Source organism: Pseudophryne corroboree, chromosome 5 (assembly GCF_028390025.1).
Source record: "Pseudophryne corroboree isolate aPseCor3 chromosome 5, aPseCor3.hap2, whole genome shotgun sequence".
NCBI classification, from domain to species: domain Eukaryota; kingdom Metazoa; phylum Chordata; class Amphibia; order Anura; family Myobatrachidae; genus Pseudophryne; species Pseudophryne corroboree.
Genome location: NC_086448.1, coordinates 445,385,690 through 445,413,622, shown reverse-complemented (window position 1 = coordinate 445,413,622; position 27,933 = coordinate 445,385,690). Strand labels below are relative to the sequence as shown.

The following is a 27,933-nucleotide window of genomic DNA, read 5'->3' as shown; positions in this document are numbered from 1 at the left end:
GGGAGAGAAGCGAAACGTGTGATGGAGCACCCGCACCGGCGCCTGCTCCTGACTCCGCCTCCGTCTATGCTAAAGAGATGACACGCATTGGCCTAAAGGCAGGGGCATACATCTCTCACCTATAGTACGTCATGTACACATGACCTACACAAATTGCTTCCACGGCCACGCTAGTATGAGAGCAGTCCCTGTCCCATTGCAGCTATGGCGGTTTAGCGTTACCCTCATAAAAAGAAGGCGATGATCAGACTTTGATAAAAAATAATTGTACTCAGGGATGTGTCACACACGTCAGTCAGCAGGCTACACAGCATTTATCCAATATAGTGACACTACAGCAGCAGAAACAGAACTGCTTCCAAATTTACCTATAAGGGGCTTACTTATCAAAGGGATAAAATATCTGGTGAAAGTTTTATTTTCATCTAATTAGGAGATTCTCCTTATTAACTAGCACTGCAGGTCATTGTCAACGGTGGTGGCCATTACAGGGCTCAGCTGTCATAGTCCTCAGGACTGAACTACTTAACACACATTTATTCAGGTCAGCAGCCGTGTCCGTACCATCGAGATAGACGCAATAAAGTAACTAACAAAACTTTTATTATTCAAATAAATATATTTTTTTATGTTTAATGTACATTAAAATTATGTATTTTTCTTGTTAAACTTTTTTGTAATTGTCATTTTTTACAGAATCTGCACCTGGTAGAGCGTGTTCCAGTTGCAGTGTTCATGTGTGACCCAGGGTACATACTGTAGATGCTTACGATGGTCTGTGACTGGCCAACAATCAGTAAATGCTTACTGATTCTCACCATTATACACACATATAACAGCAATATGTGCACAAGCAAAATATAAAATTAGATTTGCGGGACTCATAGCGAGGTTGTGTAACTTGTCTGCAATAAGTGACCTGTCAGAAGTGCACAAAAAATGGGGGCATAGTGAAGGCTGTAGTGACCATTCGGAAAGTACTGAAGGGTGTTAAAATGTGTCAAATTATTGCTTTGCATTTTGTTTATTAATGGTGGGAAAATTACAGCTAGCAAGTATTTTATTTTTTAAGTAAATTGAAGTGTTTACAGTATTTTCTGGTACAGAAAAAGGCTGTAAAGTGATTTTTTAGTGTTTTCAACAAAGTTGGGAAAAACACTTACCTCTGATCTGCAAGTTCTAAAACCCCGCTTCCACAATGCAAGACCCCCACATACTTGCCACCAAATCATTTAACCCAAGTTTGAGTTTCTCAAGAAATTCACCTAAAACTCACATGTCTTTATTGGCCAAATTATACTATTTAAACCTTTCTGAGTGCATGACCATTCATTAGGAGGGGTATATCAGAGGTTCTGCACTGTGGGGGTAATTCCAAGTTGATCGCAGTAGGATTTTTGATAGCAACTGGGCAAAACCATGTGCACTGCAGGGGAGGCAGATATAACGTGCAGAAAGAGTTAGATTTGGGTGGGTTATTTTGTTTCTGTGTAGGGTAAATACTGGCTGCTTTATTTTTACACTGTAATTTAGATTTCAGTTTGAATACACCCCACCCAAATCTAACTCTCTCTGCACATGTTATATCTGTCCCCCCTGCAGTACACATGGTTTTGCCCAACTGCTAACAAATTTGCTGCTGCAATCAATTCAGAATTAGGCCCTTAGACTGGACCAGGCACTGGTTTTATGAACTCAGCACCATCTCAAGCCTAGAAGCACTTGTTTAAAGTGTATTCATATGCTGTATTCTAATGAATATTCAGCCAACAAAATAGTAGAGGTGACTGATTCACACAGATCATTAACTGCATTTTGCTGGATTGAAGAGGTAGTATGTATAAACTGTAGTGAGCTTCTGCAGCCGAGGTTTCGTATCTAGCAGTATTTTCTGTAATGCTAATGCTAATGCTAATGCTGTTACAACTCTCTGCACCCTATTCTACTATGTATTAAGAAAATAAATGTATTCTAGGATAGATATTGACCAAGTTTGTTGCTTTATTTTCAAATACTATATTGAAATAAAATCACAGTAATGATCCACAACAAAGTAAATGCATCATCAGTCAATTTGATTGCCTGATTGGGATGAGTGTCACCATTGCTTGCTCCCGTTCCACTGGTTTTTATCTACAGTATAATCTGACCAATGTTTAGTCATGTAGTTTGATGGCAGTGCTTAAGGGGAGTACTCACGGAGCGAAATTCTAAGCACTCTAACTAGATTGCTTAGAATTTAAGCATTATCGCTCCGTGTGTACCCCCTACAGTGATAGCGATGCGCAGCCCCGCGCATCGCTATCGCTGGTGCTAGATTGGCCTGCATGCAGGCTCAATCTAGCAGGTCGCTCATTTCACCCGCTGGGTGAAATGAGCGCCCCACCCCCCCAATAACCCCGCACGCTCAGCACACATCGCGATGTGCTGAGTGGGGGGAGAGATGTGTGCTGAGCGGTTCGCTCAGCACACATCTCTCCCACATCGGCCCGTCTATATGGGCCTTTACTTGCACATGAACAAACAATCCTGCAGTGGCGCACCCAGGGGGGGGGGGGGGTTCCGAGTACCCAGAAACCCCCCTCCACCAAAAAAAAAAAAAAAAAAAAATGTTTTTTTTTTTTTTTAAATGCTGCATGAGTATTGTTAATGGCTGTCTAGCGTCCTCTGCAGCCTGCTCTCTTCCTGGTGGCACTTGTAAGTGCTTCATAAAAGTTTACTTTATTTTAATTATAGTACATATATATCCATGTGCAATTTGTGCATACATATATACACATGTATATACATACATATAAACACACACACATGATATATATATATACTTGTACTGTATGTGTATATATATATATTATCCTTTATTTATATGGCGCCACAAGGGTACCGCAGCGCCCAATTACAGAGTACATAAATAATCAAACAGGAAAACAGCAACTTACAGTTGATGACAGTATAGGACAAGTACAGGGTAAATAAACATAGTTACATCAGCAGATGACACTGGAATAAGTATCAGGTGGCAGAATACTGCTGGAGTTGATGCAGTTGAAGATTATTAAAGTAAGACAAAGGATAAGCACATGAGGGAAGAGGGCCCTGCTCGTGAGAGCTTACATTCTAAAGGGGAGGGGTAGACAGACAGGGGTGAGACAGATGGGGTACATAGAGAGCGTAGAACAGAGGGTTAGGATGAGATTTGGCTGGGTTTGGTGAAGAAGTGGGTCTTGAGAGCCTGTTTGAAGTTTTGTAGAGAGTTGGAGAGTCTGAGGGGGAGAGGTAGGGAATTCCAGAGAATTGGAGCAGCACGTGAAAAATCTTGGAGGTAGGAGTGGGAGGAAGTAATCAGTAGGCAGGAGAATCGGCGTGCATTAGCAGAGCGAAGAGGACGGGTGGGAGTGTAAAGGGAGATAAGGTCAGAGATGTAGATGGGAGAGGAGTGGGTGAGGGCTTTGTAAGCGAGTGTGAGAAGCTTGAAATGGATATATATGCATGTTTAATATGCTATGTGTATATTATATATATATATATTTATAATAAGAATTTACTTACCGATAATTCTATTTCTCATAGTCCGTAGTGGATGCTGGGACTCCGTCAGGACCATGGGGAATAGCGGGCTCCGCAGGAGACAGGGCACATCTAAATAAAGCTTTTAGGATCACATGGTGCGTACTGGCTCCTCCCCCTATGACCCTCCTCCAAGCCTCAGTTAGGTACTGTGCCCGGACGAGCGTACACAATAAGGAAGGATCTTGAATCCCGGGTAAGACTCATACCAGCCACACCAATCACACCGTACAACTTGTGATCTGAACCCAGTTAACAGTATGATAACAACAAATGAAGTAGCCTCTGAAAAGATGGCTCACAACAATAGTAATAACCCGATTTTTGTAACAATAACTATGTACAAACATTGCAGACAATCCGCACTTGGGATGGGCGCCCAGCATCCACTACGGACTATGAGAAATAGAATTATCGGTAAGTAAATTCTTATTTTCTCTAACGTCCTAGTGGATGCTGGGACTCCGTCAGGACCATGGGGATTATACCAAAGCTCCCAAACGGGCGGGAGAGTGCGGATGACTCTGCAGCACCGAATGAGAGAACTCCAGGTCCTCCTTAGCCAGAGTATCAAATTTGTAAAATTTTACAAACGTGTTCTCCCCTGACCACGTAGCTGCTCGGCAAAGTTGTAATGCCGAGACCCCTCGGGCAGCCGCCCAAGATGAGCCCACTTTCCTTGTGGAGTGGGCCTTTACAGATTTAGGCTGTGGCAGGCCTGCCACAGAATGTGCAAATTGGATTGTGCTACAGATCCAACGTGCAATCGTCTGTTTAGACGCAGGAGCACCCATCTTGTTGGGTGCATACAATATAAACAACGAGTCAGATTTTCTGACTTCAGCTGTCCTTGAAATATATATTTTTAATGCTCTGACAACGTCCAGTAACTTGGAGTCCTCCAAGTCGCTAGTAGCCGCAGGCACCACAATAGGCTGGTTCAAGTGAAAAGCCGAAACCACCTTAGGGAGAAAATGAGGACGTGTCCGCAGTTCTGCCCTGTCCGAATGGAAAATCAGATATGGGCTTTTGTACGATAAAGCCGCCAACTCTGAAACTCTCCTGGCTGAAGCCAGGGCCAATAACATGGTTACCTTCCATGTAAGGTATTTTAAATCTACCGATTTTAGAGGCTCAAACCAATGAGATTTGAGAAAATTCAAAACTACGTTCAAATCCCACGGTGCCACTGGAGGCACCATTGGGGGTTGTATATGTAGTACACCTTTGACAAAAGTTTGTACTTCAGGAACTGACGCCAATTCCTTCTGGAAGAAGATTGATAAGGCCGAAATTTGAACTTTAATGGACCCTAATTTTAGGCCCATAGACAATCCTGCTTGCAGGAAATGTAAGAATCGACCCAATTGAAATTCTTCCGTTGGGGCCTTTTTGGCCTCACACCACGCAACATATTTTCGCCAAATGCGGTGATAATGTTGTACAGTCACTTCCTTCCTAGCCTTCATCAAGGTAGGAATAACTTTCTCTGGAATGCCCTTTTCTTTTAGAATCCGGCGTTCAACCGCCATGCCGTCAAACGCAGACGCGGTAAGTCTTGGAACATACAAGGTCCCTGCTGAAGCAGATCCCTTCTTAGAGGTAGAGGCCACGGATCCTCCGTGAGCATCTCTTGAAGTTCCGGATACCAAGTTCTTCTTGGCCAGTCCGGAGCCACTAGTATTGTTCTTACTCCCCTTTTCCGTATAATTCTCAGTACCTTTGGTATGAGAGGCAGAGGAGGGAACACATACACTGACTGGTACACCCACGGTGTTACCAGAGCGTCCACAGCTATTGCCTGAGGGTCTCTTGACCTGGCGCAATATCTGTCCAATTTTTTGTTGAGGCGAGACGCCATCATGTCCACCTTTGGTTTTTCCCAACGGTTCACAATCATGTGGAAGACTTCTGGATGGAGTCCCCACTCTCCCGGGTGAAGGTCGTGTCTGCTGAGGAAATCTGCTTCCCAGTTGTCCACTCCCGGGATGAACACTGCTGACAGTGCTATGACATGATTTTCCGCCCAGCGCAGAATCCTTGCCGCTTCTGTCATTGCTCTTCTGCTTCTCGTGCCGCCTTGTCGGTTTACGTGGGCGACTGTCGTGATGTTGTCCGACTGGATCAACACCGGCTGACCCTGAAGCAGCGGTTTTGCCAGGCTTAGAGCATTGTAGATCGCTCTTAGCTCCAGTATATTTATGTGAAGGGACGTCTCCAGGTTTGACCACACGCCCTGGAAGTTCCTTCCCTGTGTGACTGCTCCCCAGCCTCGTAGGCTGGCATCCGTAGTCACCAGGACCCAGTCCTGCATGCCGAATCTGCGGCCCTCTAACAGATGGGCACTCTGCAACCACCACAGGAGAGACAACCTTGTTCTTGGTGACAGTGTTATCCGCTGATGCATGTGCAGATGCGATCCGGACCATTTGTCCAGCAGATCCCACTGAAATGTTCGTGCATGGAATCTGCCAAATGGAATTGCTTCGTAAGAAGCCACCATCTTTCCCAGGACTCTTGTGCATTGATGTACTGACACAGTTCCTGGTTTTAGGAGGTTCCTGACAAGTTCGGATAACTCCCTTGCTTTCTCCTCCGGGAGAAACACCTTTTTCTGAACCGTGTCCAGAATCATTCCCAGGAACAGCAGACGTGTTGTCGGGGTCAATTGAGATTTTGGAAGATTCAGAATCCACCCGTGTTGCTGAAGCACTACCTGGGTTAGTGCTACACCGACTTCCAGCTGTTCTCTGGACTTTGCCCTTATCAGGAGATCGTCCAAGTAAGGGATAATTAATACGCCTTTTCTTCGTAGAAGAACCATCATTTCGGTCATTACCTTGGTAAAGACCCGAGGAGCCGTGGACAAACCAAACGGCAGCGTTTGAAACTGATAATGACAGTCTTGTATCACGAACCTGAGATACCCTTGGTGTGAGGGGTAAATTGGGACATGCAGATAAGCATCTTTTATGTCCAGGGACACCATGAAGTCCCCTTCCTCCAGATTCGCTATCACTGCTCTGAGTGACTCCATCTTGAACTTGAATTTTTGTATGTACAGGTTCAAGGATTTCAGGTTTAGAATAGGTCTTACCAAACCGTCTGGCTTCGGTACCACAAATAGTGTGGAATAATACCCCTTTCCCTGTTGTAGGAGGGGTACCTTGACTATCACCTGCTGAGAATACAGCTTGTGAATGGCTTCCAATACCGACGTCCTTTCTGAGGGAGACGTTGGTAAAGCAGACTTTAGGAACCGGCGAGGGGGAGACCTTTCGAACTCCAACATGTAACCCTGAGATATTATCTGCAGGATCCACGGGTCCACTTGTGAGCGAGCCCACTGATTGCTGAAAATCTTGAGTCGACCCCCCACCGCTCCTGAGTCCGCTTGTAAAGCCCCAGCGTCATGCTGATGGCTTTGTAGAACCCGGGGCGGGCTTCTGGTCCTGGGCAGGGGCTGCTTGCTGCCCTCTCTTACCCTTTCCTCTGCTTCGCGGCAGATAAGACTGTCCTTTTGGTCGCTTGTTTTTATAGGAGCGAAAGGACTGCGGCTGAAAAGACGGTGTCTTTTTCTGTTGGGAGGGGGTCTGAGGTAAAAAAATGGATTTGCCGGCAGTTGCCGTGGCCACCAGGTCCGAAAGACCGACCCCAAATAATTCCTCTCCTTTATATGGCAATACTTTCATATGCCTTTTGGAATCCGCATCACCTGACCACTGTCGCGTCCATAAACTTCTTCTGGCAGATATGGACATCGCGTTACCCTTGATGCTAGAGTACAAATATCCCTCTGAGCATCTCGCATATAAAGAAACGCATCCTTTAATTGCTCTAGAGTCAATAAAATACTGTCCCTATCCAGGGTATCAATATTTTCAGTCAGGAAATCCAACCACACTACCCCAGCACTGCACATCCAGGCTGAGGCTATTGCCGGTCGCAGTATAACACCAGTATGTGTGTATATACTCTTCAGTGTAGTTTCCAGCCTCCTATCTGCTGGATCCTTGAGGGCGGCCGTATCAGGAGACGGCAACGCCACTTGCTTTGATAAACGTGTGAGCGCCTTATCCACCCTAGGGGGTGTTTCCCAGCGCGCCCTAACCTCTGGTGGGAAAGGGATAATGCCAATAACTTCTTGGAAATTAGCAGTTTTCTATCTGGGTTAACCCACGCTTCATCACACACGTCATTCAATTCCTCTGATTCTGGAAAAGCTACAGGTAGTTTTTTTCACCCCCCACATAATACCCCTTTTTGAGGTACCAGCAGTATCAGAGATCTGCAAAGCCTCCTTCATTGCCGTGATCATATAACGTGTGGCCCTATTGGAAAATACGTTTGTTTCTTCACCGTCGACACTAGATTCATCTGTGTCGGTACCCGTGTCGACTGACTGAGGTAAGGGACGTTTTACAGCCCCTGACGGTGTCTGAGACGCCTGAGCCGGTACTAACTGGTTTTCCGGCCGTCTCATTTCGTCAACTGACTTTTGTAATGTGCTAACATTATCACGTAATTCCATAACTAAAGCCATCCATTCCGGTGTCGACTCCCTAGGGGGTGACATCACCATTACCGGCAATTGCTCTGCCTCCACACCAACATCGTCCTCATACATGTCGACACACACGTACCGACACACAGCAGCCACACAGGGAATGCTCTAATTGAAGACAGGACCCTCTTAGCCCTTTGGGGAGACAGAGGGAGAGTTTGCCAGCACACACCAAAAGCGCTATAAATGTATATAAACAACCCTAGAAGGTGTTGTTTTTGATATAGGCGCTTTTAATATATCAATATCGCCAAATTATGCCCCCCTTCTCTTTGTTACCCTGTTTCTGTAGTGCAGTGCAGGGGAGAATCCTGGGAGCCTTCCTCACCAGCGGAGCTGAGCAGGAAAATGGCGCTGAGTGCTGAGGAGAATAAGCTCCGCCCCTTTTCCGGCGGGCTTTTCTCCCGGGTTTTAAGAAAACTGGCCTGGGTTAAATACATACATATAGCCTTAATGGCTATATGTGATGTATTTTTCGCCACTAAAGGTATTTAATATTGCTGCCCAGGGCGCCCCCAGCAGCGCCCTGCACCCTCCGTGACTGAATCAGTGAGACGTGTAGCAACAATGGCGCACAGCTGCAGTGCTGTGCGCTACCTTCATGAAGACTGAGGAGTCTTCTGCCGCCTGCTTTCCGGACCTCCGATCTTCAGCGTCTGTAAGGGGGGTCGGCGGCGCGGCTCCGGGACGAACCCCAGGATGACCTGTGTTCCGACTCCCTCTGGAGCTAAGTGTCCAGTAGCCTAAGACTCCAATCCATCCTGCACGCAGGTGAGTTGGAAATCTCTCCCCTAAGTCCCTCGATGCAGTGATCCTGTTGCCAGCAGGATTCACTGAGATTTAAACCTAAAAAAACTTTGTCTAAGCAGCTCTTTAGGAGAGCCACCTAGATTGCACCCTTCTCGGACGGGCACAAAAACCTAACTGAGGCTTGGAGGAGGGTCATAGGGGGAGGAGCCAGTACGCACCATGTGATCCTAAAAGCTTTATTTAGATGTGCCCTGTCTCCTGCGGAGCCCGCTATTCCCCATGGTCCTGACGGAGTCCCAGCATCCACTAGGACGTTAGAGAAATATATATATATATATATATATATATATATATATAGGTGTATATACGGTATATATGTGTACATATATAGATATGAACACAGACACACTAGTTTTACGGACCCAGCATGTACTGGGTCACCTCAGTCCCCGCCCCCGTGCTTGGCTCCACCCAGTTCTGGAAACCCCCCCATGAAAATCCTGCATTTGCCACTGATTGCTTACTTGCACGTGTCAATGGCTAAACTATCAAATGGTTTGCAAACAATGGCTGCATGCCATTACAAGTCATGTTGTGATGGCGGCAATGCTGCAACAATTCATAATTCGATTATGCCCTTCCCCATGACAGATGTCATACATTAAACACTGTACAAAGAAGGGCAACTAAAATGGTGCATGGTCCGCATCACGAAATTTACCCCTAAAGACTAAGGAGTCTATTCATGTAGAAAACGAAAACAGAATTGCTACTTATCACTATACATCGCATCGCTTCGATGTATAGCTGTAATAAGTAGCAATTCATGTATACTCACCCTTCCGACGATGCGCTGAGGTGTCTGGGCCTCCTGCGGTGAGGTAATCTCCAGCGGTCCCTCCCTGCGATGCGCGGAGTCCAGCGGTGGGTCCCTTTGCGCATGCGCAGATTGTTGACCTCCCGGCAGGCCGCAGTGGTTGCTAGGAGATCGGGAGGAGGAGCCAGCGCCAGGTGCCGAGCAGAGAAGCATTGAGCTTCCCTGCCGTCTCCGCACCACAGTTCAGGTTACGCCGTCCTGAGATGGCGAACCTGAACTCCATGGAGAAGCGGAAAGCAGAGCTTTCCGCACCTTCATGAATCGCACTCACCATACAAAGGTATGGTGATGCGATTCAGGCACAGAACGGGGGTACCGCTGGAGAACTCCACAGTAACCCGCTCTGTGAATTGCAGTAGGCAGAGAAAAGCCCTGTTTAACGCATAATAGGGCTTTTCACTGCTGCATGAATAGACCCCATAAAGATCTTAACATGTATAGTTTGAAGTTGAGAAGGGAAGGGGGGGACCTGATAGAAACTTTAAAATATATCAAGGGGTTTAACAAGGTACAGCAGGGAAACATTCTTCAAAGGAAGCAACATATTAGAACTTGATGACAGGCACTGAAACTGAAGGGAGGCAGGTTCAGGGGAAATTTGAGGAAAAATGACTTCACAGAAAGGGTAGTGAATAAGTGGAATAGCCTCCCATCAGAGGTGGTGGAGGCTGACAGTAGAGCAATTTAAACATGCTTGGGATAGACATAAGGATATCCTCACAAAGAATGGTCATCTAATCTATATTATTTTAGTAACACTTACTTTTACTGCTTTTCCACCAAAATCCCAAGTCTGACCTGGATTTTTTACCCGCCATTTTGCCGGGTCTCACTCTCCAATGTCCCCGTTTCCACTGCACTATATTCCTGGGTTGACACCGTTTCCACGGAATAAGGGAAAACCCAGGAAAGCACAATAAAACCTGTGTTGTTATAAAAAATGGCCTTTGTGGCCTCTCTGTGCCCTATCACCTGTGCCCAGTGCCCAATCTGTAGCCTGTGTGTGTCCAGCTCTTCCAACAGCGACCAGCATGTGAAACCAGCCTCTTCAGCACCCTCTTTGTGCTCTGTCACCCGTACCAGCGACAAATTGTAGCCTGTGTGCCCAGCTCTCCCATCAGCGACCAGCATGAAAACAACCTCTCCCAGGGGTCTATTCATAAAGCAGTGAAAAGTGTGGAGAAATGGGCCAGTGGAGAAGTTGCCCATGGCAACCAATCAGCTTGAAGTAACATTTATAATTTACATACTATACAATTGTATGGAGCAGCATCTCCACAGGCTCACTTCTCCACTCTTTTCTTCGCTTCATGAAAAGACCCGCAGCGTCTCTTCTGGTACCTGGGCAGTGATATCAGCTGCCAGTGCCCAGGAGGGACCAATCAGCTGCTTTTTGGAAATTCCCAGGTCGAAAATCCCGGGTAAGAGCTGTTTCCGCTGCAGATCACCTGGGAAAGACCCACTAAAAACCCTGCTTGTGACCAGGGTAAAAATCCCAGGTCACTTTACCCGGGATTTTTTACTTGTAGCCGTTTCCACTTACAAAAATCCCGAGTAGGTGTGCGTTCATGTGAAAAAACACAGGATTTTCATGTCAGTGGAAAAGAGGTATTATATAGCACGAGCACTTCACAGCTGGATGGAAGACAATCTCAGTGTATCTTTCAATTTCACAACCATAGGCAGTAATGTTAAGGGGGGTTTGGAGCAGGTACTCTACCTGGTCCCGGGACCGTTTGAGGGATGGTGGTTATTAGGTCGACCACATTTGGTCGACATACATTAGGTCGACATGGTCATTAGGTTGACATGTTTTTCACAATTTGTTTAATGTTTTGACCATTTTCATACTTAACGAGCCACGTGGGTTACAATTGGGAACAGTAACCTGTGCCGAGCGAGCCATGCAAGTGGTCACGGTGCACTAATTGGGGTTCCCTGTCACTTTTCGAAGAGAACGACACCAAAATAAGTTAAAAAAAAAGTCAACCTTTTTCATGTCGACCTAGTGATCATGTCAACCAAACGTGGTCGACCCAATGTATGTCGACCTAATGAACCACGCCCCTGTTGGAGGGCCCGGCTGGGGCTCAGGTCCTGCTGACCCCCTTCTCAATGGCACAGAGTTGAAGTGCAGGGAGAGAGAATTGACTTTGTGTTGAGCTGCTGAGGGAGGCAGCTGCAACAGCAGTCACTCTCATCTCTCTCTCTCCCTGTGTAAGGTAGTGATCGCCAGGGCCGTAACTACGTGTGTGCCAAGTGGGCTTGGCACACAGCACAGTAGCCCTGAGGGCGCACGGCCAGCGGCATGTAATGAGTCAAATTGACTCATTACATGCCGCCTCTGCTCTGTGCCGTGCGCCGCGCTGGATGGAGAAGAGACCAGCGCCGGGCAGCGGACAAGGAGGAGGAGGGAGGGGGAGCAGGGAGCCGCAGCAGCGCTATTTCATTGGTAGTAAGCGCTGCTGCAGCATCCCCCTCTCCTTCTGTATTGGCTGCCCGGCGCTGCTATGGATGCTGGGATGCGGTTCCTCCATCCCAGCATCCACAGCAGCGCCAGGCAGCCAATACAGAAGAAGAGGGGGATGCTGCAGCGGCGCTTACTACCAATGAAATAGCGCTGCTGCGGCTCCCTGCTTCCCCTCCCTCCTCCTCCTTCTCACCTCACTGCCTGCAGCGAGAGGGAGATGCCAGCACGAGGAGCCTGTCAGCGGGGAGAAGGTAAGTATATCCCTCTCTCTCTTTCTCTCTCTCTCTCAGGGGGACACCGTCTGCCGCAATGTGTAAAAAGGGAGCCTGGCTGCCACAATGTGTAAAAAGGGGTCCTGGCTACCGCAATGTGTAAAAAGGGGTCCTGGCTGCCGCAATGTGTAAAAAGGGGTCCTAGCTGCCGCAATGTGTAAAAAGGGGGACTGGCTGCCATAATGTGTAAAAAGGGGGAATGGCTGCCGCAATGTGTAAAAAGGGGTCCTGGCTGCCGCAATGTGTAAAGAGGGGGCCTGGCTGCCGCAATGTGTAAAAAGGGGGACTGGCTGCCGCAATGTGTAAAAAGGGGGCCTGGCTGCCGCAATGTGTAAAAAGGGGGCCTGGCTGCCGCAATGTGTAAAAAGGGGGCCTGGCTGCCGCAATGTGTAAAAAGGGGGACTGGCTGCCGCAATGTGTAAAGAGGGGGCCTGGCTGCCGCAATGTGTAAAAAGGGGGACTGGCTGCCGCAATGTGTAAAAAGGGGGCCTGGCTGCCGCAATGTGTAAAAAGGGGGCCTGGCTGCCGCAATGTGTAAAAAGGGGGCCTGGCTGCCGCAATGTGTAAAAAGGGGGACTGTCTGCTGTAATGTATAAAAGGGGCTCTACCTGGTGTAGTGGCGCTACTGTGCAGCGTAATTTGAATAATGTAGACTACTGTGCACCGTAGTATGAATTGCTATTATTTTGTGGCCACGCCCCTTCCCCGTAAAGCCACGCCCCTATAAATTTTGCGCGCGCCTACGGCGCGCACTGCCCCTATCTTACATGGGGGGGGGGGTCGCCACTGACGTTTCTTGCACACAGCGCTAAAATGCCTAGTTACGGCACTAGTGATCGCACCCGCACCGCCCACTAGATCAGACACTTGTGTCCCCCTGTGCAGCACGCGACAAATCGTACAATCTATATATACAAATTCTCTCTGTCTTTCTATATATATTGTATGATAGATTAAAAAATAGAGCCATGTTCTTCTGAAAATAAAATAGATACTCCATACTTCAACCCAGCAGTTTGTAAACAGTATCCGGACTCCAGGTCGACAACTATTGGTCAACGCGGACAAAAGGTCAACATGAACAAAGGTCGACATGGAGAAAGGTCGACATGAGCTTGTCACTTTTTTTTTCTTTCATTTTTTGAACTTTTTCATACTTTACGATCTACGTGGACTACAATTGGGAACGGTAACCTGTGCCAAGTGTAGTGAGGCACCTTGCCCGAAACATGGCGAGCGAAGCAAGCCATGCGTGGGGACACGGTGCACTAATTGGGGTTCCCGGCCACATTACGAAGAAAACGACACCAAAAAAACATTAAAAAAACCGTCAACCTTTTTTCATGTCGACCTTTTGTCCATGTGGACCGATTTATGGTGTCGACCAATTGGTGTCGAACTTGAGTCCCAGACCCTTGTAAAGTACATTGTGGTGCAATGGTACCCGTGCCTTAATGCTTATGGCTTTGGTATGGTATGGATACTGTCAGATGCAGCAGCAGTACATCCCCTCCAGCTTGTCCGGTCCAGCTCTTACACGTTGCCGGCTGCTGGCAGCTTTGGGAGGAAGGCCTTTTGCATGCACTCAGGTTGAAGAGCCTCAAATGGCAGGGCTATGATCTGGCAGTGGAGGAAGGGCTACGACGGGTGTCCTTTGTTCTCAGAAGTACATTAGCAAAAATAATATAAACAAAGAGAGTAAAGGGATCTATCTAGGAGAAGGAAGCAGCGGCGCCGGGAAGAGCAGCTACACAGCATACAGCAGCCTCTGGCTGGAGCACATCACCACTGGGTGCAGCTCTGTCTCTTTGTCCAGGTAGCTTGTCCTGACTGCCTCCATCCGAGTGCAGGCGTACGCTCCCGGGAGGCGGTGGAAGCTCTCAGGCTGGCCCTAATGCTTGGTAGGAATAATACTGTCCGTGTGTGTGCTGCATATACATGTTTCCTAATGAATTGTTTACTGATGCTGCTGCCCCTTCCCCCCGCCCCCTCCCGGGCATTCCCCTCCCACTCTCCCTCTTTTCTTTTTATCCAATTTTATTTGGGCATGATATTGCCCCCTCCTCCCAATCCATTCATTTATAGGCATGTGATTACAGTTCCTATGAGGAGGGGGAAGGGGGTGACGATGTCCTGTAAATTAGTTTGGGGTGTTCAAATAATTTGCCTAAGTGCAGTCAGTATGGAGAAGGCTGGGGTTACTGTGCTGGCGGTGTCAGCCATACTGAGCACATGCAGGTTATTTCCAGGTAATGGCAATCACAGCGAGTCTGCTGATTCATTTCTAGTTTTATTTGTGTACATGTTAGTGTATGGCTGTGATTGTCATGGAAACCTAATCCATATCAGACAGGCATATTTTTGCTGCTTTTGTTTTGTGAACACTTGGTGAAACTGTTTTTATTTTGGTTTATTAATTATCCAATATTTACCAATAAGGTTTTACTGTATGTATATTATTATTTTACTTTCTATTTACCAGCTAATTGTGCAGGTGCTTTAAGGTGTCAAAGTTAACAAGCTTTTTTTATGCAAGCTATACATGCATTGAAGGCAGTGTAGTAAAATCTCAAATGACCTACTACATGCAGTTGACGTGTGGTTTCACGATCACAAATGTTTGAACTTCTGTTTCCTAATGCAAATAAAATACCAGTTAAACACTAGCGGTTTTTAAGGGCTAAAATGAGGGGTCATCTAGTTGAAATTCTTCTGAGTGTACAATTGTTAATATAAATGTGCATACTGGGAGTTGTTTAAATTTTCTTCCATGCCTCAAAGTATTGGGTGCTGCCATGGGTGTAGTTATAGTGGACCCAGGAGGTGCCAATGCTATGGCTACCAAAGACTTTTGCTGGGAACACACCTGAAAGATTTATCTGCAGACAGCCTGACGCGCCGACCGAGCAGCCGATTCATTTACATTTGCCTGCCCAGTTGTGAAGATGTCTCTGTTGGCAGCTCCTACGGCTGGTTAGCATGTTGAATTATATATCGTCAGCGGCTGTGCGGCAGGGACGATCAGATGACCTATCTTCTTTAAACCCATACACAGATACAGCTAAAGGGACAATATATTCCATAGTGCAAGGGTTCCCAAATGCGGTCCTCAAGGCACTCTTAAGATGAATACACACTGGTCAATATATCAGCCGTTCTATTGAATGGCTGATATATCGCAGGTCCGTTGGCCAGTGTGTATGAGCGTTATGTCTGTGTGAACGCCGTCGTTCACAGACCTATCACGTTGGCACTGCGGCACAACCGACGGCCAGTGTATCTAACGATATATTGGCGAATCGTGCGGTGTGTACGGGCGGTCTTACACTTGCTGCAGGTGCCGGGGTGATTGACAGTACAACTGGGCGGGCACATGTAAATGCCTGCCCAGTTCGTGACGTTAGTCCCGGCGGATCGGGCAGTGTGTATGAACAACACACTGCCCGGTCCCTCTGTAGATATATCTTCAGATCAGTTGATTAGCAAATATATCTACAAGTGTGTACACAGCATAACAGTCCAGGTTTCAAAGATATCCATGCTAAAGCACAGGTGACATAATTATTACTTCAGTGAGTTTGATTATACCATCTGTATGCAAGTATTGACATCCTTTAAAACCTGCGCTAATAATGCTCAATAATGTATATTGCAACTCTACAATGTGAACTAGGGCACTACTATGGTTCATAAACTAAGCCAGGACACTACACTGGGGTATAACATTTACTAAGACGTTTCTATGGGGGGTGTTAGGTTCAATATGCCGGCAGTCAGAATGCAGACCGCGGCATCCAGACAGTGAGATTCCCAACGGGGGGAGGTAAGTATAGTTAGCTTCCCCCCATTTTCCCCTTAACTCCCCGTAGCCCATACTTGCCTACTCTCCCAGATTGGCCGGGAGGCTCACGAAAGTTGGGGGGCACTCCCGCCCCCACCATGGAGGAGTATACAAGTCTCCAGGATTGCGAACAACCGCCGCACCCACACATAGCTTTCCCCCCACGCCGAAGAAGCCGATAATGTGATTCGCATGGAATCACGTCACCATGGCTCCGCCCCCTTGTGCCAGCAATGCAGGTAATCCCGGCATTGTGTAGTGGGGGTGTGACTAAAATAACGTGTTTTTGTCATTACGCCCCTGCCCCGCCCCTTTGCATCATTACACCCACTGACACGCCCCCATATGCAGTGCCGTGCCCCCCTCCGCAATACTGACATGGCTACCTCCTCCCTAAAGCTTACACTCTATAAGGATAGGTGCTATTTATTGCATTATTGGGCCTAATTCAGATCTGTTCGCAGCAGTAAATTTGTTAGCTAATGGGCAAAACCATGTGCACTGCAGGGGAGGCAGATATAACATGTACAGAGAGAATTAGATTTGGGTGGGTTATTTTGTTTCTGTGCAGGGTAAATACATACTGGCTGCTTTATTTTTACACTGCAATTTAGATTTCAGTTTGAACACACCCCACCCAAATCTAATGGGCCCTACACACATACCGATCTGCTGCTGAGCTGCCCGACGGTGGATACGGGCGACCCGGCGGCGGGGGGCAGTGACAGTGGGAGTGAAGTTTCTTCACTCCACCCGGCTCCATAGAAGTGCAGGCAAATATGGACGAGATCGTCCATATTGGCCTGCATGCACATGCGACATGGCACCAGCGATGAACGAGCGTGGGGCTGCGCATCGTTCATCGCTGGTGCCTCCACACTGAACGATATGAACAGTATCTCGTTCACTAATGAACGAGATCGTTCATATCTTTCACTAAAATCGCGCAGTGTGTAGGGCCCATAACTCTTTGTACATGATTACAAAGGTTCATGGTGGGCTGTATGATATGGTTACACAGTGATGTTGGCCTGGGAGGATGGGAAAGTGACGAAAGACAAAATATTTGAGGATGTGTGTGGACTATGCAGAGGGGCTGTAACTGGATAGGAAGGTTTATGAAGGTTGAATGAGCGGTTCTGGACTGTGATAAGCTAGTCTGAAGAGGGGAGTTTTCAGGAAATTTGATATTGCTTGAAGGTTTGGAGACTGGGGAGAGTCTTATCTTGACACTGCCATTAACAATCCATTTCATGGCAGTTATTTTTAATTATTTTTTTATGAAAATATCCTTGCAGTGTACTAATACCCCTTTTACACTGACAATTTTATCCCAGGATTTTGCACGTGAACGTGCATCATCCCGGGATTTTTGTCAGTGTGAAAGGGTACAGGGACAATTTCCTCGGGACGAATATCCTGGGATTTCAACCCAGGTCTCGACCTGGGTTGAATCCGGGACCGTCCTGGGAAGCTGTGCAGTGTAAACGGGTATACCGGGTCAAGGCGACCCGGCACCCGTTCTCTGCATAGGAGGAGGCGGTGCTTGGAGAAGATTATCTCCAAGCACCGCCTCCGCTAGAGTCAGCGGTGACGTCACCGACCCAGCAATATGCCGGGTCGGGCCGCGAATGTAAGAGGGTCATTCCCGGGAATGTGTCCCGGCAAATATACCGGAACACATTCCCGGGAATGACCCGAAGCTGCGAGTGTAAAAGGGGTATTAGTAACTTGCAAGGACAGTGGTAGCTATAAGCGCTGTCCCTGTAAGTTATTTCCCTGGCATTTTGAAGGAGTTTTTCACATTTGTGAAAAAAATCTCTGAGGAATCTGACACTGCACTTGAAACACATACATGCACAAGTTGCTTGTCGTCCTCATAGTTCATGTTACCACTTGACTGGGTGATATTTATTTTACTTCAAGTTAATACATTGTCAACCAGCTGTATGTTATTTTTTTTCTTTGTTAGAGTTGCAGAAACAACTACAGTGAGGCTCAGTCACGAACCTGCAAAAAAAAGTGGGGCTAATTCAGACCTGATTGCTGCTGTGCGTTTTCGCACAGCGATCAGGTCTGAACTACGCATGCACCGCAGTGTGCCAGCGCATACCAAACAGCCGAAGGCTGTCTCAGCCCTGCAATCAGGCAGAGGCGGTCGCTGGGTGTGAGGGGGCAGGCCGGCCGTATAGGGGGCGCGGTCTAGGCCACGCAGGCGTGGCCGGACCGTTGGGAATGCGGAGCAGGAGCTGCGCTGGCAGGGAGCTACTCTTCCAGTACAAAAGCATTGCTGCTGTGCGTTGCTTTTGTACTTGTGCGAAGGGGCAGGGCCTGACATGCGGGGCGGACTAGCCTGACATGTGGGCGTCCCCCCACATGTCAGGAAAGCTGATCGTATATGTGCTAAATTTAGCACATCTACGATCAGATCTGAATCACCCCCAATGTCCTAATTGCAAATTACATTCTATGTAATAAGATAGTTGCAAAAGTTTGTATTTTTGTATGAAAGAGAATTTAGACATTGGTGGAAAATGGCAAAGTTGTGCCCTATACATAGGCAAATGGTTACAATAATGACAACAATAGCAATGGTATGTAATGCGATTACTAGAGCTGCCACCACATCATGCAGTTTAAGGAACAGAGCAGAGCTGCTGCACATGCCGAGTGGTAGCATCTGCTTCTACCAAGTTTGCCATGTGTGTGGATCTGAGTCCTCAGTCAGTGCACTGGACTAGAGTAGCTACTAGGAAGAGACAGGAGCCTTACCATGAGGTGGGAGAATGTGTGCTTAGCAAGTGCAGTACTGGTTCTATTATGTTTATGTATTTATTATAGTATGTTTTAACCTTTTCCTGACCGCTTATTTATATTATTTAAATGTTTGATACAGCCTATACTAAAGACCATCTATAGTGTTAAATATTAATAATGTGTTTCATACAGTATCCAGTGTATAAAAAGACCAATGTTTACATTAATGTCCAGGGTCGTTACTAGGATCTTCTACCGCTCCCCTAGACTCCCACACTTGCTCCAGTGTTCCACAGAGTGGGAGATTGTAGACTGTATTTGGAAACACCCCTCTAGAAATCCTGCATTTGACACTGGTGTAGCATTATTTTTATTTTTTTTGTGTAGTAGGAGGTGATGCTGTGCCCCCTGTTTTGATCTTCTGATCACATGCAGTCAAGCTTCTCTCATGCGCTTGCCCTGCACATGCTCAGAACAAGGTTCCACAACTGTCATCTGTGCATGGTCTCCCTAACAAGTTCAGAAGAACTAAATGGAAACTCTGAGGCGGACTGGCATTGCCGGGAACCTTCACCTTTGGGGGAATTCAATTGTGGGTGAAGGGGGCGAATTGCCATTTGCTGCTTCGTTTAAACGCTAGCAATGGCATCACATTTCACACCCTTTGTACGGCCAATTCGCAACCTTTTTGCTCAAAAGTGCTTGCTAGTAGCTACCCTATGGTATAGCGAACACTTGAACAAGATCTCACTATCGTAAAGTGCATTGGGTGATTTGGAATTTCGGCTGGGTGAACATGGTGCTGGAAGTTGAATTCCCCCCTTGGTTTCCATAGCGGCAGCACCCTGAGCAATGACAGTAATTTAATTCTTCCACTGTCCTTTGATGAGGTGGGATAGCCTATACTTTCACAGTAAAATCTCTATAATCCCTTTTATATGGAAATAAATTTCACGAATGTCCCAATGTTACCATACTCTCTTGAATAATTGAAGATGTAATTGAGGTATTATTTAACAGTATTTTAGTTAAAAAAAAAGTTTACATTAAAATGAATGAAGCAGTCGTCCTCTAGTGATTGTAGGCAGGACTTTGAAGCCATGTTTCTATTACGTCCTTGAGGATGTTGGGGACACCAAAAGATCCATGGGATATAGACGGATCCACAGGAGACATGGGCACTTTAAGACTTTCAAAGGGGGCGTGACCTGGCTCCTCCCTCTATATCCCTCCCCAGACTCAGTTTAGAAAATGTGCCCTGCGAGATGTAGGCACTCGGGGGAGCACTTAGAGTTTCTCTGAAAAGACTTAATGTTAGGTTTTTTTATTTTGGGGAGATCTGCTGGCTACAGACTCCCTGCTTTGTGGGAAAGAGGGGAGAGCAGTCTAGACCCACTTCTAATAAGTTTCAGGGCTCTGCTGCTGCTGACAGGATGCCTTCAGCTCCTGAGGGGAGATGAACGCCGGGCTCTCCTGGATGCTCGGCCGTCCCCCCTCTTCAAGCCAGAAGACAGGTGAGTATGTGAGGAAAATACATCTTCTCTTCAACAAAAACGGCATATAGAGGTACCGCGCAGCATGATTTGCTCAGTGCGCGCCAGGCTCCCGGACTGTACACACCGCTGGGTGCAGGGTGTTGGGGGGGGGGGGGCCCGGGGAGCTAAAAATACCTCATAAATAAGGCTGGCATATCTACCCCTGCCAGAATAAACATGTAAAAATAAGCGTGAAGAAGCGCGCCATGTTAAGGGCGGGGCTTCTTCCTCCAGGCTCACTCGGCGCCATTTCTTCCTCCAAGCAGCAGCGCTGGTCCTTCCTCACAGCAGCAAGTACCAGGGGCTATAAAACGAGGGGGGTCAGATTATTTATAAACATATTATAGCGCTGCAGCTCTGTGACACTTGAGGGTGTTTTTCAGACCTGCACTTTGGCGCTGGGGTGTGAGCTGGCTCCTTTCCTTTTGTTCCCTCACAGGCTTTCTTTTGGGTGCTGTTAGGGAGACAACATGTCTGAGGCAGAATTTTCCTCTCAGGGGGATAATTTATTGGGGACACCAAATGTTTTGGGGATCCTGTCGGCACCGCCGACTGCTGATTGGTTAACTGCTTTAAATGCTAATGTTACTCTATTAAATCAAAAGTTTACTGAATCTGACTCTCAACTGCAGATTTGGAAGAGATCAGTAGATGACGCTTTATTACAAGGGTCACTAAAACGTGGTGTTGACCAATTAGATGACACCGATACCGACACGGACTCTGATACCGGTGCCGATTATGCTGATTCTAGATTAGATCCTAAATTGGCTAAGAGTATTCAATATATGATTGTGGCTGTCAAAGACATATTACGTATTGACGAGGACCCCTTTACACCAGAAACGAGGGTCCTTATTTACAAAGAAAAGAGACGCTCTGTTTCTTTTCCTCCTTGTTTTGAACTAAATGACCTTTTTGATGGCATTTGGAATACACCTGATAAGAAATTTCTCATTCCTAATAGGATCAAGGTGGCATACCCCTTTCCCGCAGCGGATAGGGATAAGTGGGAAATACCACCCACAGTAGACAAAGCCCTAGCACGCTTGTCAAAACAGGTAGCGCTCCCTGCGGCTCAGTCGACGACTCTTAAGGAGCCGGCTGATCGTAAGCAGGCGGCTACTTTAAAAGCTATTTCTCTTACGTCCTAGAGGATGCTGGGGACTCCGTAAGGACCATGGGGTATAGACGGGCTCCGCAGGAGACATGGGCACCTATAAAGTACTTTTAGTATGGGTGTGCACTGGCTCCTCCCTCTATGCCCCTCCTCCAGACCTCAGTTAGATCTTGTGCCCAGAGGAGATAGGGTGCATTACAGGGAACTCTCCTGAGTTTCTCTGTTTAAATAATTTTGTTAGGTTTTTTATTTTCAGGGAGCACTGCTGGCAACAGGCTCCCTGCATCGTGGGACTGAGGAGAGAGAAGCAGACCTACTTAACTGATAGGCTCTGCTTCTTAGGCTACTGAACACCATTAGCTTCAGAGGCAGTCTGAACGCAGGTCTCACCCTGCCGTTCATCCCGGAGCCGCACCGCTGTCCTCCTCGCAGAGCCGGAAAGATAGAAACCGGGTGAGTATGAGAAGAAAGAAGACTTCTGATCTTCACAGAGGTAAGCGCGCAGCGGTAACGCTGCGCGCCATTGCTCCCGGGACACACACACACACAGAGGCACAGATGGGTGCAGGGCGCAGGAGTGGCGCCCTGGGCAGCAATAAACCTCAGAACTAGCATATTGGGAGATATTAGGCTGCAGAGGCAGTAAATATGTGAACCCCCGCCATTTTTTGTAATTTCTAGCGGGACCGAAGCCCGCCGCTGGAGGGGGCGGAGCTTGTTCCTTAGCACTAACCAGCGCCATTTTCTCCACAGAAGCTGCAGAGACGCTGGCTCCCCGGACTCTCCCCTGCTGAATTCAGGACAGAGGGCTTAAAAAGAGGAGGGGGGGCACAATTCTTGGTGCAGTGAGTTATATTATATCAAAAAGCGCTGTCTGGTATTTCTCCAGTGTCAGTGAGCGCTGGGTGTGTGCTGGCATACTCTCTCTCTGTCTCTCCAAAGGGCCTTATTAGGGAATTGTCCCCTTATAGCTATATCCCGGTGTGTGTGGGGTGTCGGTACGTGTGTGTCGGCATGTTTGAAGCGGAAGGCTCTTCCAAGGAGGAGGTGGAGCAGATGAGTGGTGAGTCCCCGTCGGTGGTGCCGACTCAAGAGCGGATGGATATGTGGCATATGTTAAATGCAAGTGTGGCATCACTACATAAGAGACTGGACAAAGCAGAGTCCAGGGAGACAACAGGGGGTCAATCCACGGATTGGACCGACTCACAGGCCCCTTCAGGGTCTCAGAAACGTCCCTTGTCACAAATAGTGGACACAGATACCGACACGGAGTCTGACTCCAGTGTCGACTACGATGAAGCTAGATTGCACCCTAGGGTGACAAAAAGTATTCAGTGTATGATTATCGCAATAAAAGATGTTTTACATATCACTGATGAACCCTCTGTTCCCGACACAAGGTTTAAGGGGAAGAAGCAAGTAGTAACCTTTCCCCCATCTCATGAACTTAACGAGTTATTTGAAAAAGCTTGGGAAACTCCAGATAAGAAACTGCAGATTCCCAAAAGGATTCTTATGGCGTATCTTTTCCCTACGCAGGACAGGGTACGTTGGGAGTCCTCTCCCACAGTGGACAAGGCTTTAACACGCCTGTCCAAAAAGGTGGCGCTGCCGTCTCCAGACACGGCATCCCTCAAAGATCCTGCGGACCGCAGGCAGGAGACTACTTTAAAGTCTATGTATACACATACTGGTGCTTTGCTCAGGCCGGCAATTGCGTCGGCAAGGGTATGTAGCGCAGTTGCAGCTTGGACAGATACCTTGTCAGCTGACCTTGATACCCTAGACAGGGATACCATTTTATTAACATTAGCCCATATTAAGGACGCAGTCTTATATATGAGAGATGCTCAGAGAGACATTGGACTGCTGGGTTCCAGAGCCAATGCCATGGCTATTTCTGCGAGACGAGCCTTATGGACCCGTCAATGGACAGGTGATGCGGACTCGAAAAAGCATATGGAGGTTTTACCTTACAAGGGTGAAGTGTTGTTTGGGGAGGGGCTCGCAGATCTGGTTTCCACAGCTACCGCGGGTAAATCTACCTTTTGTTCCCCAACAGCAAAAGAAAACTCCACAGTATCAGATGCAGTACTTTCGGTCGCATAAGCCCAGAAGAGGTCGGGGCTCCTCCTTCCTTGCCAGAGGTAAGGGCAGAGGAAAAAGAACACCTGCTTCGACTAGTTCCCAGGAGCAGAAGTCCTCCCCGGCTTCTGCAAAATCCACCGCGTGACGCTGGGGCTCCCCTAAGGGAGTCCGCACCGGTGGGGGCACGTCTTCGATTATTCAGCCATGTCTGGGTTCGGTCAGACGTGGATCCTTGGGCAATGGAAATTATTTCCCAAGGCTACAGGACGGATTTCGAAGAGGTGCCCCCTCGCCGATTTTTCAAGTCGGCCTTACCAGCTTCTCCCCAAGGGAGGGAAGTAGTGTTAGCTGCAATCCAAACGCAGTACCAGCAGCAAGTGATTGTCAAGGTCCCCCTGGCCCAATAGGGAAAAGGGTATTATTCGACCCTGTTTGTGGTTCCGAAGCCGGATGGTTCGGTCAGACCCATTTTGAATCTAAAATCCCTGAACCTGTACATGAAAAAATTCAAATTCAAAATGGAAATCGCTCCGAGCTCTAATATCCAGCCTAGAAGGGGGGGATTTTATGGTGTCGCTAGACATAAAGGATGCTTACCTTCATGTCCCCATACATCCCTCTCATCAGGAGTACCTGAGATTCGCTGTACAGGACTGTCATTACCAGTTTCAGACGTTGCCGTTTGGGCTTTCCACGGCCCCGAGGATTTTCACCAAGGTGATGGCGGAGATGATGGTGCTCCTGCGCAAACAAGGAGTCACAATTATCCCATACTTGGACGATCTCCTGATAAAGGTGAGATCAAGAGATCAGTTGCTGAAGAACGTGGCGCTCTCCCTGAGAGTGCTCCAACAGCACGGTTGGATTCTAAATCTGCCAAAGTCTCAATTGGTTCCAACGACTATTGTTCCTAGGCATGATTCTGGTCATGGAATGAAAGAAGGTTTTTCTCCCGCCCAGGATCTCCAGACCATGGTCAGAGACCTGCTAAAGCCAAAAAGAGTGTCAGTTCATCAATGCACTCGAGTTCTGGGAAAAATGGTGGCAGCCTACGAGGCCATCCCCTTCGGCAGGTTTCATGCAAGGACTTTTCAGTGGGACCTTCTGGACAAGTGGTCAGGGTCCCATCTACAAATACATCAGACGATAACACTGTCCCCCAGGGCCAGAGTATCTCTCCTGTGGTGGCTGCACAGTGCTCGCCTTCTAGAGGGTCGCAGGTTCGGCATTCAGGACTGGGTTCTGGTGACTACGGACGCGAGCCTCCGAGGGTGGGAAGCAGTCACACAAGGAAGAAACTTTCAGGGACTGTGGTCAAGCCAGAAGGCTTGTCTGCACATCAGCGTCCTGGAATTAAGAGCCATATACAACGGCCTACGACAAGCGGAGGCTCTTCTTCGCGACCTACCAGTTCTGATTCAATCAGACAATGTCACAGCAGTGGCTCATGTGAACCGCCAAGGCGGGACAAGGAGCAGAGTCGCGATGGCGGAGGCCACCAGGATTCTTCGCTGGGCGGAAAATCACGTAAGCGCTCTGTCAGCTGTCTTTATTCCGGGAGTGGACAACTGGGAAGCAGACTTCCTCAGCAGACACGATCTCCATCCAGGAGAGTGGGGACTTCATCAAGAAGTCTTTGCAGAGATAACAGGTCTCTGGGGAATTCCTCAAATAGACATGATGGCGTCACGCCTCAACAAGAAGCTTCGGAGGTACTGTGCCAGGTCCAGGGACCCTCAGGCAGTAGCGGTAGACGCCCTGGTGACACCGTGGGTGTTTCAGTCGGTCTATGTGTTTCCTCCTCTTCCTCTCATCGCAAAAGTTTTGAGGATCATAAGATAAAAAAGAGTACAGACAATACTCATTGTTCCAGACTGGCCTCGAAGGGCCTGGTACTCAGATCTTCAGGAAATGATTGCAGAAGATCTTTGGCCCCTTCCTCATCATGGAGAACCTGTTGCAGCAGGGGCCCTGCGTGTTCCAAGACTTACCGCGGTTGCGTTTGACGGCATGGCGGTTGAACGCCGAATCCTAGCTGGGAAAGGTATTCCGGAGGAGGTCATCCCTACTCTGATAAAGGCTAGGAAGGAGGTGACGGCTTGGTGTGAAACCAAGAATGCTCCTACGGAAGATTTCTATCTGGGCCGTTTTCTCCACTTCCTACAGACAGGAGTGGATATGGGCCTGAAGTTAGGGCCGAAATCTGTACTTTAATAGAGCCTATCTATATTCTTTCAGAAGGAATTGGCTTCTCTATCGGAAGTCCAGACTTTTGTAAAGGGAGTGCTGCACATCCAGCCTCCTTTTGTGCCCCAGTGCACCCTGGGACCTTAACGTGGTGTTACAGTTCCTTAAATCTCACTGGTTTGAGCCCCTTCAAACGGTCGAATTGAAATTTCTCACCTGGAAGGCGGTCATGTTATTGGCCTTGGCATCTGCAAGGTGTGTGTCAGAATTGGCGGCTTTGTCTCACAAGAGCCCCTGCTTGATTTTTCATGTGGATAGAGCGAAATTGAGGACTCGTCCTCAATTTCTGCCGAAAGTGGTGTCTTCATTTCATATGAACCAACCTATTGTGGTGCCTGTGGCTACGAGTGACTTGGAGGACTCCAAGTCCTTGGATGTAGTCAGGGCCTTAAAAATTTATGTGGCTAGGACAGCTAGAGTGAGGAAAACAGAAGCCCTGTTTGTCCTGTATGCGGCCAACAAGGTTGGCGCACCTGCTTCTAAGCAGACCATTGCTCGCTGGATCTGTAACATGATTCAGCAGGCTCATTCTACGGCTGGATTGCCGTTACCAAATTCGGTAAAGGCCCATTCCACTAGGAAGGTGGGCTCTTCTTGGGTGGCTGCCCGAGGCGTCTCGGCATTACAGCTTTGCCGAGCAGCTACTTGGTCGGATTCAAACACTTTTACTAAATTCTACAAGTTTGATACCCTGGCTGACGAGGACCTCGCATTTACTCAGTCGGTGCTGCAGAGTCATCCGCACTCTCCCGCCCGGTCTGGAGCTTTGGTATAAACCCCATGGTCCTTACGGAGTCCCCAGCATCCTCTAGGACGTAAGAGAAAATAAGATTTTAAACCTACCTGTAAATCTTTTTCTCCTAGTCCGTCGAGGATGCTGGTCGCCCGTCCCAGTGCGGACTACCTCTGCAAGACTTGTATAGAGTTGTTGCTTACATAAGGGTTATGTTACAGTTGGAATCGGTCTTTGACTGATACTGTTGATTATGTGTACTCCAGGTTATATGGTATGATTGGTGTGGGCTGGTATGAATCTTGCCCTTGGGTTAACAAAATCCTTTCCTCATATTGTCCATCTCCTCTGGGCACAGTTCTCTAACTGAGGTCTGGAGGAGGGCATAGAGGGAGGAGCCAGTGCACACCCATACTAAAAGTTTTTTATAGGTGCCCATGTCTCCTGCGGAGCCCGTCTATACCCCATGGTCCTTACGGAGTCCCCAGCATCCTCTACGGACTAGGAGAAAAAGATTTACCGGTAGGATTAAAATTTTATTTTTTACTACCACGGGGACGCAGTTTAGACCGCTTATTGCGTCAGCGTGGGTTAGTAGCGCCATTGAAAAATGGGCTGAAAGTTTATCTGCGGATTTAGATACTCTGGATAGGGATAGCATCCTAGGGACGCGGCTGCGTACTTGAAAGAGGCTGCAAGAGATGCTGGCCTCCTGGGGGCTAAGGCTAATGCTATGTCAATTGCGGCTAGGCGTGCGCTATGGACTCATCAATGGAATGCTGACGCTGATTCCAAGAAAAATATGGAGTACCTTCCCTTTAAGGGTGGGGAACTGTTTGGTGACGGCCTTACTGATTTAGTATCAGCGGCCACAGCGGGTAAATCTACTTTTCTCTTACGTCCTAGAGGATGCTGTGGACTCCGTAAGGACCATGGGGATAGACGGGCTCTGCAGGAGACATGGGCACTTTAAGAAAGACTTTAGATCTGGGTGTGCACTGGCTCCTCCCTCTATGCCCCTCCTCCAGATCTCAGTTTGATACTGTGCCCAGAGGAGATGGGTGCACTACAGGGAGCTCTCCTGAGCTTCCTGACAGAAAGTATATTTG

General features: G+C 47.8%; 1 protein-coding gene across 5 annotated transcripts in view; it reads left to right on the top strand.

The window, feature by feature from the left end:
• Positions 1–14,040: 14,040 nt before the first annotated feature.
• The window catches only part of MSANTD3 (Myb/SANT DNA binding domain containing 3), a 78,660-nt gene continuing 64,767 nt past the window's right edge, over positions 14,041–27,933 (top strand). For 2 of the 5 annotated variants that reach the window (XM_063922910.1, XM_063922907.1), the window contains exon 1: positions 14,041–14,401. The gene's annotated coding sequence lies outside the window, so the exon portion shown is untranslated. Of the gene's footprint in view, positions 14,402–14,554; positions 14,750–27,933 lie in introns of those variants that run through there. The other 3 variants (XM_063922911.1, XM_063922909.1, XM_063922908.1) reach the window with 2 other exon arrangements.